The sequence below is a fragment of the Phasianus colchicus genome, chromosome 1, assembly GCF_987193195.1.
Source record: "Phasianus colchicus chromosome 1, bPhaCol1.hap1.1, whole genome shotgun sequence".
Lineage (NCBI taxonomy): Eukaryota > Metazoa > Chordata > Aves > Galliformes > Phasianidae > Phasianus > Phasianus colchicus.
The window spans coordinates 43,324,629-43,338,122 of record NC_143436.1 but is presented as its reverse complement, the minus strand read 5'-3'; positions in this window follow the sequence as shown (position 1 = coordinate 43,338,122).

The window sequence follows — 13,494 nt, the reverse complement described above, 5'->3', positions numbered from 1 at the left end:
CTCGTAGATGGTGTGTACATTGGTTGGAATTACTATCTTTTGAAGAACATGAAGAATGTATGTGTTTACAGAAGAGTGTAATAGAATATTAAGTAGTCTATAATAGGGTGAAATATATCAAAGCAATATATATCCTAACTCAGGAGCAGACATAAGTAATACACACCTCATTTAAATACAATAGGGATCAAAAAGAGGATGTTTGGTAAGTGTATCTACAAAGTTGCTTATTTTCCTGGTTATATTTTTATAACTTTTACTAAAACTAGACTAGAAAGAAAGATCATTATGATTTTACCTTTAGTTGATTATTCTGAATTCTTGTCAGAAAATCTTGTTTGTTCTCAATCAGTATTCTGTTAATTTTAAATATTCAAAAACAAAACTCCTTAAACATCAGTGACTGTTAGAGTAGTATATTTTATCTTTTTCATTTTTTTTAAATGAATATCATTTATCCTATGTAAAATTATTTTTTCTGCAGCCATGAAATTAGAAAATATTTATTTTCATATGGTTTCCATTATAGAAATTACTGTAACAATACTGTCTGAAAAAGTTAATTCAGACCTTTGTTTGATTTTAGTGGCCTTGTCTAGAACTGTTTAAAGGCATATGTTTGAAGGAAAACAAGATCTTCATGTTGTTTTCATTTTTCAGTTGTCTGTCCTAGTGTTTACAGAAACAGTTGGAGGAGGTTATTTTCAACAAAATATTATTTGGTGTTAATGTCTCTTTATGCATTTCAGTCCTGTTAACAGAATATTTTGTCCGTTTTTAACTGCAGCTGTATACTGATTCTAGTTTCAGGGATTTTTTTTTTTTTTTTTTTTTTTTTTTTTTTTTTCAGTAAGTGCTTTTGTCTCCTTTTAGTGTGCTGGCAAACTCTTTCATCTAATATATATCTTTTGGATGGTTTCCCAGAAGAGCACTATCTAAAATTATTGTTACAAACAATCATTTCAGTGTAAATGTCTTGATTTTTTTAATTTTTTGTGTGTGTGTGTGACTAATAATAACAATGTTTCCCTATGCAATACTGAACCCAAACTATTTCACTTACTTCATTCATATTTTATGATGCACATTTCTGAAGCAAGGACATTAACTCTGTTGCCTTCACACAAACCTGCAGCATTCTAAATCTATATGGAGATTACTCTAGATAGTTGTATTTTTCTGGCTTTGTAATTTTTTTTTAAATGTTTCTTCAAGTACTTCATTCATTTCTAGTCTATAGACAGAAGCTAACTTGAAAACAACTTCATGGTTAAACTGCCTAAGGTAGTAAAACTGTTCTGAATGTACTTTGTGTCAGTGCCATATTACTGACAAAAACAGAAGGTGTAGCATGATAACCTAAACCTTTGATTCTGTATCTAATATATTCCACTGCAGCTTTCCTAACTGCACTTTATAGAACAAAATGTAATATACTGGATAAACCTTCTGTGTGTTATTCTTTAAATTTTATCATAAAATATGCAGCATCATAAAATATATCTAAAAATATCTTCATAATAATAATACTAAGAAAAGAAAGATGAGCATAGTGTTCTTTATAGCTGTTCTCATATGCAAGTTATACAATACTGAATCAACAACAGTATCAATGAAGCATTCATTTTGGAATTTTTAAATTCCTGTGATTTGAAAACACTCGATTTAAATTATTTTTATTGCATATCTAACAGAATAGACATAATACAGGGATCTGTATGAAAACAGTGAACATGATTAAACCCAGAACCTTATTTTTATTTAAAAAATAATAATAATTTAAAAAAAAGTTGGATTTATTGCTCCAGACATTCTTTGGATACTGTAAAAATATACTAATTCATAAGGCTAATTGCTACATATTAACATTTTGGGGAGTGAGTTTACAGAATATTATTGAATGAATGATTTCTATCTGGACAACTCTTACATCTCATAAACGTGTCTTGATAACACACATCGTTCCTGTTTCACCCTGAAGAGATTCACATCTCAAGAAAACTAAGTAAGAACATGAAAGCCACCAAAATGATGAGCATTTAATATATTTTAATGTTGACTGTTCTCAAAATGGCTCTCAACCAAGGGTATTATGGGATTGTTTGTTCCATAGCTTAGATATCTTCCCTTATGCAGGAAGGAAAAAGTGCAGGAGATCAAAAATCACTAGAATTGAAATTGAAGTAACTACAAAATTATCAGTTCCTTTTTTACTCAGTATTCTACAGCCATAACATCTATAAACTTGCATTCATAGGCAAGAAGCCCAATTTGTCAGATAATATGCAAATAAAGAATAAAAAGATCCTACCACAGACAGTTTACAAAATACTGTTTTGCTCTTCTATTTCTCAGAAAATACCCAACAAAAAAAGAGAAAAAGGTCAGAAGTCATGGTACAGGACAAGGGGCCTGAATACTGGGAAGAAAATGATGGGTTTCATAGTTGGGTACAGATCAATGTAGTACAGCATACAAGTCATAAGTTGCTTATATTAACAACGTTAGAATTATTGTACCTTTATTGTAGCTTCTATCATCTTTCCTTCCTTTCCTTTTTCGTTACACATACGTTTAACCTTACTAATAAGACTATCGTTCTCTTTTCATACATGAAGCTGATGTCATAACTATCTGTATTTTTTTGAAAGATAAACATTTAAAAGGCTTCTTGTAGCGCTATTAGACAACCTCTTTCGAAATGCATGCAGTACCCTACAGAAGTGCTCCTTTAACCTTCGCTGATGAAATAATATTACTCAGAGTGATAAATGCTTTCCTTTTAAATCACATACAATAATAGGAAGCTCATACTTCAACCCCAACCACTGGAGGAGATGTGACTTTTAGGGGAAAAGTGTTTCTTGTTTCCATGCCATTTACAATTTTTCTGTAAAAAAAAGAAAGAATAATTTTTGGAAGTTTTCCCAAAGAATAAACTCCATGAATCCCTCAGGAAATTCTGAATTTGGTTATGTCAAACATGTAAGGATTAGGATACTCAAGCCATGGAATAATCATACTGTTGCATATTGTATTGTCTAGAAATTTTTTTTACCCACCAAATGTCAAATATTTAATTTACAATTTTGAAGATCAGGGAATAGGAAATTAATAAATCTCTAAATCTGAAAAGCTAAGACAAAGTGTTTCATGAAAGAGGTTTTTTTCCTATTCAAGGATCTGTTAGGAAATGCAGACTCAGTACTGAGTTTTGGATAACCAAAAATAGCAATGAGATGAGAAAGACAACCATTTGGTCTTTGGTTTATAATTAATCTTTTTTTCATCACTTTCCCTTTATTTTCCCAGGTCCTCGTGAACTATGTGTTTTTCATTTATTTACACAACTGAACCATTTTTAAGTTTATTATTTTGTGTGTGCGTGCGTAAAAATCAATTTGAATCCCTAAATATCTTTGTTTATGAGCATGCCTACATCTTCAGTTTTTCTTAGGAATTACTTAAAGAAGGTCTGGAATGTAGTAAAAAACATTATACAAATATAATACAAAAACATATACAAATAAGGAAAGGGTAAATGGGGAGACACAGGATAAAAATAAAAGAGGTTTACTTATAAATATATTTTGCATTACATCTTTCTGATTTTTATTTGCTTAAAAGCATATATATATAATTTTTTACTATTCATGTTCATTACTTCCTCTAGAATTGAGACATTGTGAGAAGTGATGGTATTAGCATTCAATAATTCCCTCATTATCTCAGCTCATCTGTATTTTACAGATTGTGAGTCACTGTAAGGTATCTTTTGGCAAACATGATGTGGCTTCAAGTTTTCCAAGAATCTTGTGATTTTAACATTTACTGCTGCTAACATAAACACAATATATTCTCATAGTTGACTTAGCTCATGACTGCAGAGATTTTGTTGAACACCCATGTTAATGTGCTACAGGTTAAGTCAAAACTTGATGCAGCATGACATGAGTTGCATTTGCCCATCTTAGTGTGGCTGCATTGGTTTGGAAACTGCTTTTTTTTTTTTTTTTTTTCATCTTTGGGTCTCCTGTAGCTTAAGCCATCAAGAAAACCATTCGATCATACTGAGTTGCCGCTAAAAACAACAACAACAAAAAAGCTACGTACAATTACATTGGGCTTAGCTATTATCATTCTATTATCATTGATTACACTTACTGAGGCTGTGCTTGGTCATGGCGTTGTAGTTACTGTGAGGTACTGGCACATCAGTAGAGAGAGAACTGGGGGCTAGAAACAGCTTCTCAGGAGCATCATCAGCCTAATGATTCTGGAAGCTCATGGGTGTTTGTAATTTATCAAAGGTAAGGCTGATTCAAGACTCATAACTTATTGCCAGGTGGTTACTTGCTAACCTGGAATATTTATTTAACTATGGAGCAAAACTATGGAGCTGAGCCTGGAAGATGGTCCCTTTTCTCTAGCAGCTGGGGGGAAATTAGAACAGTTAGTTTTGTTTCTCCAGGAATTTCTTTGTATAGCATGCTTTTTCAGTGTGTACCTATTGTAATGGTGAGCAATAATTTTAATGATACTAAGATGGACAATAGTTTTTTATATCTTTCTATTATATATTCAATTTTAGAAAGGTTTAAAGGGATAGCTTATAGTGCTGTGCAATATCTGTAATATGCTGTAACTGAAAACTCATCTATAATATTAGATAAAACCCTTTTTCATTTTGAGGTAATGCCTAAATGTTGTGTCCTCTTTATCTACATTAAACATTTTTCACGAACCTTACTCATTGGTTCAGATCAAAAAACTGAAACATTGGAAAGGAAAGGTTATTTAAGAGCAGACTGCATATCATTTGTGCTCGGAGCAGTTAATATAATTGCTGATTTTCATCTATAAACAAATGTGAATTAGTATATTACATGCAGTCAAAGTAGATGAAACAGTTGGATACTTGCAATTAGTAGCTTTTTTATGTCAAAATATATGAGTTCTTCTTTGATTCTTGCAATTCCAGCTGAGATAGATAATATCACATTTTGAAACAATCTTTGATAACAGTCCTTCCCATTCTTTCTTTGCATATAAATGAAAAGTAAATAGGAAATAGATCTTGTTTATACAGGGTAGTTTAAAACTGTCTCTTAATTGAGCTTCTCATATTGCTCTTTGAGTTTTCAATTATACTTGTCATTGTCCTAACAAAGTCATTCATATTTGAATCAAACTGAAATTTTTAAAAGCGGATGTAAGAAAGTAAATTAAAAAAATATCCCTAGAATAAGAGCCCTTGACTTTTGTAACTTGAAGTTAACAGAGTTGCATCACTAAAAAAAATAACCCCAACCCCTTTCATTTTTAATTCTAGGAGATTCCTTACTATTGTCAAGATTTTTGCTTTTATGATACAAAGCTATATAAAACTATATGAAACAAAAATATATAAAACTAAAAATGCATAATACCACTTTTTTAATTATCATGCATTGTTAAACATATTTAATCTATTCTTGCCTTTATTTAATTGAAACTTATTCAGGATATATCCATAATGAAAAATGAAAGAAGGATGATGATCTGGCATACATCCTGTCTGTCACTGTTATTTTGACCTGGGCTTTGTATTCTCTAATCAATATATAATTTCAGTATAAAAATGCAGCACAAATGCTTTCTTTCCTCTTCCATTCTGAATCACCACTGTGTAATAACTAGAAAATAAATTAATTCCATTAATGCTTAAACAAGCAGCTGTACCTTCTTTAATTTAGTAAATAGAGACCTGTATTTTTAGAGATTTTTTTTTTTTTTTTTCCCCCAGAATGTATTTTTAGGATTCTGAGGTATTCTTAAAATTCTCTTTCCTCTTCCACACACAGTATTTTTTTTTCCATTAATTTTGACTAGCCAAATGCTAAAGCAGAACAGGCTTGTATATCAAAAGTAGTTCTTAATTAAATCTTTATATGAAAATATTTGGCCTCTTTTATCAGTTCTTCTTACAATAGGGCAACAAAATGGGAAAGAGAGTGATGACTTCATATGAAAAGATTTAAAATTGAAATTATGTAAAGGCATATCTACATATGTGGTAATGGAAGACCTATGCTGAATAAAAGACTGTTTCCTACAGATGTAGAATGACTCATGGTCAGTTACATAATCATAGTATCATAGATACATAGAATCTTTAGAGTTGGAAGGGAGCTCTGAGGGCCATCAAGTCCAACTCCCCTGCATTGAATAGTCAATATCACCTCATTTTCACAAGTTTGATAAGTATGATAGAGTTCTCAGTTCTTTTATAGCAAGGAATCTTCCTCTGTATACAAAACCCAATAGTGGAACTTCAAACAAATTTAATTTCTTCAATTTCCCTTTCCAATTTCCAAGAGTAACCAATCCTACAGGTTACTCTTGTCACCAAACTGTTTCTTTGAAAATAATGAATTTAAAAATATTTATATCTTAAAATTTCAAAATAATACTTGATTATAAAGAAGTAAGGAAATTAAGGAATGGTTTTCCTTTTCTCTTATACATTTGCAGATTATTATGAGCATTATTACTAATGAGAGATTAGTAACTGAGTTTTTAACTGTCCAACTGAATTAAAGAATATTTATCTCAAAGATAAGATTTGCTCCCATGAGAGCAAAAGTAAGGGTCGTAAAAGTGATGCCAGTTTCTGTTTTACTTCAACTGAAGTACCACTTTAGAAACTACCAGCATAGATTCTATTCTCCTGAATGCTATGTGTAAGGAAGTGTATCAATCTTATGCATATAACCATTAAACCTGAGTTTTCCCTTAGGGCCTGACTGCAATACTTTATTCACACAGAGTAACTTGCTCAACATTCTTTTTAGTGTTATGGTAATAGATAGTAATAGATTAAATTTTAACCTACAGAATAACAAAGCAAACAGGAATATTTCTTGCCTAATGGACACTGGCAATGTATTTTTGGACTCTGATGAAGCTGTTACAAAAACACAGAAATACTGTGTCAAAAATGATGGAGAATGCAAAAAACTACCTAAGTGATTCTTTTGCTTTAGATATACAGATACAAGTGTGTGTGTGAGTAGAAGTATGATGGTTTTGTACTGTTCAGAAACAATAAATTAACTGTAGCAGCTCAGCAGTAGTAGAAATAAAATGCAGCTATTTCCATAAGCGTATTACCCAAAGCATGGTAAATCAATAGTTTGAAATATATTATAAGAAAGTAGGATTCCAATTGTATAATTCAAGGACTGTAAACTAAGATACAGAATTACAGAATGTAATTTCCATTTAACCCATCATTATGAGTGTTGTATAGCAAAGAAACAGCTGTGATATTTTCATTAATGTTTCTTTCAGCACATGATCAGAAATATTTGGAGTTAAAACTCCATTTTGTAAAGTCATTTACTCTGAAAAAGTATTCTTAAAATCCCAACACACAATCCTCTATTAGGCCCTAATATTTTCTTCTTCTGAACTGTATCTTAGTAACTCTGTAGGTCACTCCAGAATTTTTCCTGGACTCTCTTATTAATCTTCCCTGCAATGAGTTCTTCTGATCCTTCAGGGAAGAGATACTTTTCCCCAGCATTCTTCTTGGCTCATACTTTCCTATCTACTTCCGGATTTGTAGGACAGTAATACTTTTGTTTGTTTGTTTTGAAGATGCTAAGTATCCTTTTCCCTTATGGGAGAAGCCAGTCGGCAATTTCATGAAGTTGGTACTTCAAAAACTTTTCAGTTCCTTCTGTCTTAATGTTTAATTAGGACTATGGAGTTGATCTTTTTCCTAATTCTCCTTTCAGCATCTTCTAAGTATTTCATATATGAAAATGCCCAGAGAAAAGTCAGTTTATAAACCTTTCTTAAACAAGGGGAACCCTTGTTACATTACCATTCCAGGGAAATTGTGCAGATAACTGCTTCCTTTCTCCCTTTACAGGTAACAGATACTGCCATAGTTTCTCATAACTCTTTGTTTAAGGTATACTTGGGGAAAAGGTTGACAAGATTATTATCACCAAAAAAAAGTAGAAAACCTTTTCCTGAGCTGCTTTTAAGACAGCTTGCAGGGGAACAAGTACTGTGACAATACAGCATAGAATGCTTTGGACTGCCAGACAAACAGTCAAAAATTACAGCATTTTGTATCTAATTAATATCTAAAGTAAAGAAGTTCTTACAGAATCACTAAATCTCAATCAAAATTGAATCTACTTACATTTCCTGATTATGTGACCAGATCATTAAAATATTCAATTGTATCAGTTAATTGTACAACTCAATCAATAAAAATATCTAAGTTCTCAAAGAGTAAAATAAAAAAAAAATCATGGATGTGTACTGCTTGATTACTAAAATATGCAGTTTGATCATTAAATTATATAATATAATTAGATGACAGAAACACATAACAGAATCAGGAAGAAAAACTGATTCCTTTGTAAAGTATCCATGGTACTTATGGACAAAAACTTCCTTTTAATAAAAGCAACTGTAGAGTCTTGCACCTAGGGAGGAATAATTGCATGCACCAGTACAGGTTGGGGGATGACCTGCTGGAGAGGAGCTCTGCAGAGAGGGACCTGGGTGGTCTGTTGGATGACAGGTTGGCCATGAGCCAGCAGTGTGCCCTTGTGGCCAAAAAGGCCAATGGCATTCTGGGGTGCATTAAAAAGAGCGTGGCCAGCAGGTCGAGGGAGGTGATCCTCCCCCTCTACTCTGCCCTGGTAAGGCCTCATCTGGAGTACTGTGTCCAGTTCTGGGCTCCCCAGTACAAAAAAGTACAGGGATCTCTTGGAAAGAGTCCAGCAGAGGGCCACAAAGATGGTGAAGGGCCTGGAGCATCTCTCCTATGAAGAAAGGCTAAGTGAACTGGGTCTGTTCAGCCTTCTGAAAAGAAGACTGAGGGGACCTGATCTAGGTCTATAAATATCTAAGGTGTGGGGGAGAGAGTGGTGAGGCCAGACTCTTTTCAGCAGTGTGTGGAGACAGGACAAGGGGAAACGGCCAGAAACTACAGCATAGAAAGTATTGCACAAATGTGCTCAAGGACTTTATGGTGAGGGTGACAGAGCTCTGGAACAGGCTGCCCAGGGAGGTGGTGGAGTCTCCTTCTCTGGAGATATTCAAGACCCACTGGACATCTACTTGTCCGATCTGGTGTAGGGAACCTGCTTAGGCAGGGGGGTTAGACTCGATGATCTCTGGAGGTTCCTTCCAAACCCTACAATTCTGTTATTCTGTGAAATACAAGCATATGTTTATCACATACAACTATTTAAAGTCTGTTTTGTGATAATTTCAAAGACTTGTAATGTATTGGGCCTGTTAGGACTGACTTAAAATGGCCTACTGATCTAAGAAGACTATACAGAAAACAGCTAAGGCAATGAAAAGTCAATCAAAAGGTTTTAGCCTATCTCTCTAATGCTACATGCAAGATTTTCAAAATCCAATTAAACCAAAAGTATATCAGACTACGGAAATATTTAACAAAATTTGTAGAAATTGGCCTTTTTTTCCAGGAAAGTTGAACTATATTTTTAATATCAGTTCAATTGTGGTTTTTTTTTTTTCTTTTTTTTCTTTTCCAGACACCGCTTCTTTATATTTTGAGAAATATGTTATTAGACACAAATGTTTTGGCTTAGGCATTTCTGTTGCCTTGAACTACATAATTAAACTTGCCGCAATTAGGTTAATATTTCTCTAATTTCTTTTATAGTTCCCATTAATGTCGTGAATAGAAATATGTAGTATTGGAAGTTGTTAGTGTAGAGGTATATGAACAAAAGCTTGTAGCACATAATATTTAAAAAAAAAAAAAAAAAAAAAAGTCATCTAAGTATATTCCATTTCTCATTTCTCAGTTCTGCTTGCTTTTCTGACATTAGCAATAGCCTCTGCCCAAATATCTTCATTCTAAACAGGCAAAATGATACTAAAACCCATGATGATTGTCTAGTATCACACACACATCAGATCATATGCACAGGTGCACATGAAACACTGCTCCTCTGAACTTTATTCTGGTCCTTATTCACATTTTAGAGGATATGATAATGGAAACAATGTATATTTTAACGATGCGTATAAATTTGTTTAGATTAGATAAGACTTTCTATTAGAAACAGATAAAAGCTTGTCTGGGGAGGAAAGAAGACTAAAAGTGATATTCAGGGTTCAGGAAAATAAGTTTCTAGAAAGAAAAGGTGAGCAGGAAGTTTTGAAGATTTTGTGATGTGTGGATTTTCTCTCTCACACTCTTTTTTTTTTATTCTCTGTTCATCCTTCTTTTCTTGGATGTCCTACTCTTCTGCAGCTGACCTATGCAACTCTAAAATGTTCAGGCTCTTTTCACTCTGTTTTCTGTCTACTTAAAATCCTTTTTACAAGATGTAGTCCTCCTTGTAAGTTTGTTGATTGTATTCAGCATCTTTCATTTCATGGCCTGCTGCAAAATAGATTGGATAGCATTCTGGATTGCAAATTCTTCCTGTCTCCAAAGGAGCTGGAGCTGTAAGGGATAATCATTTCTAAGTTGAAGTGACAATGCGAGCACCAGCATCTGCTGCTTGTCAGTGTAAATAATCAAAATGCTGAGAAAGAAAACATTCGATTTCATTGTCTTGGCCTTTCTTTTCTTCTGATGCTGTTGTTAATTACAGATTTATTATGTTTTCTCATTAATATATTATCTGGATATGAGAGACTTTTTCAAGAGTTTAAAAGACTTAGAAAATTAAGTAGTAGAAAAAATCACAATTTTTCAAAAAACATGTGAAGCACAACATTTCTGTTTCAAAATACTTTCAGAAGAAATGTAGTTCAAGGTGCTGCCCAAAATAAAAACGTTTTATAGTCATTTTTGAACTTATTAATCAGAAATACATTTTTTGTTAATGTGAGTATGGTTATGATCCTGTAATGGCACACGTATTGTTATTTATAGCCTGATTTACCTGTTGCCAAATCTGCTTAAATAATAGTAACATTTTTCCAGACTAGAATGCTGTCACCCAACAAAACAATGGCAGGCTGCAATCTCTTTTCTCCCCTTCTTTACCGTGATGATTCACAATTTCTTTGAAGTAAACAAGCCACATGCAGTTAGGTTTCAATATTGTTAGCTCTAATTATTTTTATTTTTATATCTTTCACTTTACAGCACTAAATTACTGTCCTGGCTACAGGCAGGAATTTGCTATATAGAGCCTTTATATCTTTTTAGTTAAGAAAAAAAAAAAAAAAAAAAAAAAAAGCCAAAACAACAACAACAAAACACACACACACACAAAACCAGGATAATTCAGAGCTATGTTGTTGAGCTGGAAATGTCTTGCTTAAGAAATAAAAATAAATAAAAATAAAAATAAAAATAAAAATAAAAATCATGCTTTTTTATTTTTAACTAAATCTCACGATATATAGCTTCAAATGTCCTTTGTAGATATCAAAAGTTCTCCTAATCCTGAAAAATCATCATTCTCTTTATTCCATGATATTATGCAACATGCTAGCAATTATTATGGATGTTTAGCAGTAACTGTCATTTTTATTATTTATTATCCATGTACTAGTGCTATTAGTACTTATTTTGTAGGCTCTTCTAACTTGCAAACAAGAATTTTTCCAGTCAACTACTATAAAGCTGCAATATTCTTTTCTATTCAAAGCAATTCCACTGCTTTATTAAATAATATTAAGTTATATTTACTGTTCCCACAAGGAAAAATAGTGGAAAATAAATCTATAATATACAGACGTCTAATTTCAAAATACAGAGATAACAAATGCCCCAGACAAAACTTTAAGTTAGCATTTATGTAGAACACGTCAACATGTATGCTGTAGCGGAATTTTCCTGTCATAAATTGCACAATATACTTCCTTGCCCAAGTCAGTCTAACTGATTTGTGATGTCTACTGCTTCCCCTAATCTAATGCTTCCTATCCTCTCCATGTATCATACAATAAAGGGAATTCAGTCAAGCCGAATAATTTTTGCCTTAGACAATTTGATTGAAATACATAAGGATTTCATATTACAAATGTTTTTAAAACAGTACTTTTCAATCTCTCTAGCACCAGTCTTACTCCAGTGAATTCACAAGCTTTTCACTCCAAAAGAAAGAAACTAGCTGTTGGTAGAGGTGGTGATTTTTGCTCCATTCATGATTCCTAGCGTCATGACACAGAAATGCTTTTCTGTGGAATGAGGAAGTCAGTTCTAAAGCTTAATTTAACTCTTCACAGGTGTTCTCAGTAAGGCTCATCACTGTGTTGCCTGATTACTTGGCAGATTTGAGTTCTGCAGTACTATTATGACCCATAAATGTTTATTCTTGTTATTCTTTATAATATTGTTCTTTTGCTGGAAGCGTTATCTAGCGAGATTATGATCACTGAAGGAAGATTCTATAAGAACTGCAGGAACATGCCAGAATTCTTTCCTCTCCTTTCCATAATGTATTTCCTGAAAGGACTGCTGAATTTCTTTGTCCCAGCTTCTATGTGATGGCCAAACCTATCAGGCTGATCTCAGTGCTGATTGCTGCTTCAAAATGCATTCAGGATAACCATGCCAGTCTTTACTGAATTTTGTAATGCTCTGTTTCTCTAATAAGTTCTAAAAAATGTTGGACACACTTCAGCCCAGGACTTGTTACTTAGCATATTAGTGTGAAGAAGGTGAAAAGCCTTCAAAATCTACGATAGACCATGGAAGAACATTATCACTAAGGTGAGCTGATTTATAAAATATTGTAAAACTTTTTCTTAAAGGTGCAGTCCTTGGTCCATTCATCTGTATTTCCTGTTGAATAGAATCTGTTCCAGATATCAGTTGAAAGTCTATCAAAATACTTGCCTCAACTATTACAATTTAAAAGTTTTAGTTGATTTTTCTTTTTTCTTAAGATCTAGAGGAAAGGAGAATTTTAGCTGTCTCTGATTTCTTTGTGAAAGAGCATATACTCTGAATGGTTCAGTTGACTTTGAAATAAAGATCTGACATAGTAGGCATGCAGTTTTTTGTTGTGGATGTCAACTGTTGGATTTTTGAAATGCTACCAAAAACTTAATAGCAACTTGTTATTTGGAATATCTTTTCATATTCAAATTACATATTTTCAAAAAAAAAAAAAAAAAGCTACTTTTTTTTTTTCTTTTCCTGTTATTTGTCAGTGCTAGACATCGTCCTTTCCATAGAGAGATGAATGATGCTACATGTCATGAAGCATGGTTCTTATCCTCTGCTCTCTTTTATCCAAGCATTTAAGTGCACTGCAGTAACATACTGTTTTGAATAGTTTGATATTTGCTCAGTTTTTTATTACAGTTCCTTATTTTTATCCTAAACTCCATCATCTCTCTCAGGCTGACAAGCTCTAGTTAGATCTTCAAATGAATTCAAACAATATGATCTTTTCAGAACCTTTTCAGTTTTAGTTCCAGTAATAGTCCAGTATTTCATGTACTATTCATAATTCTCACACTTTTCTAGTATCTCAAAAA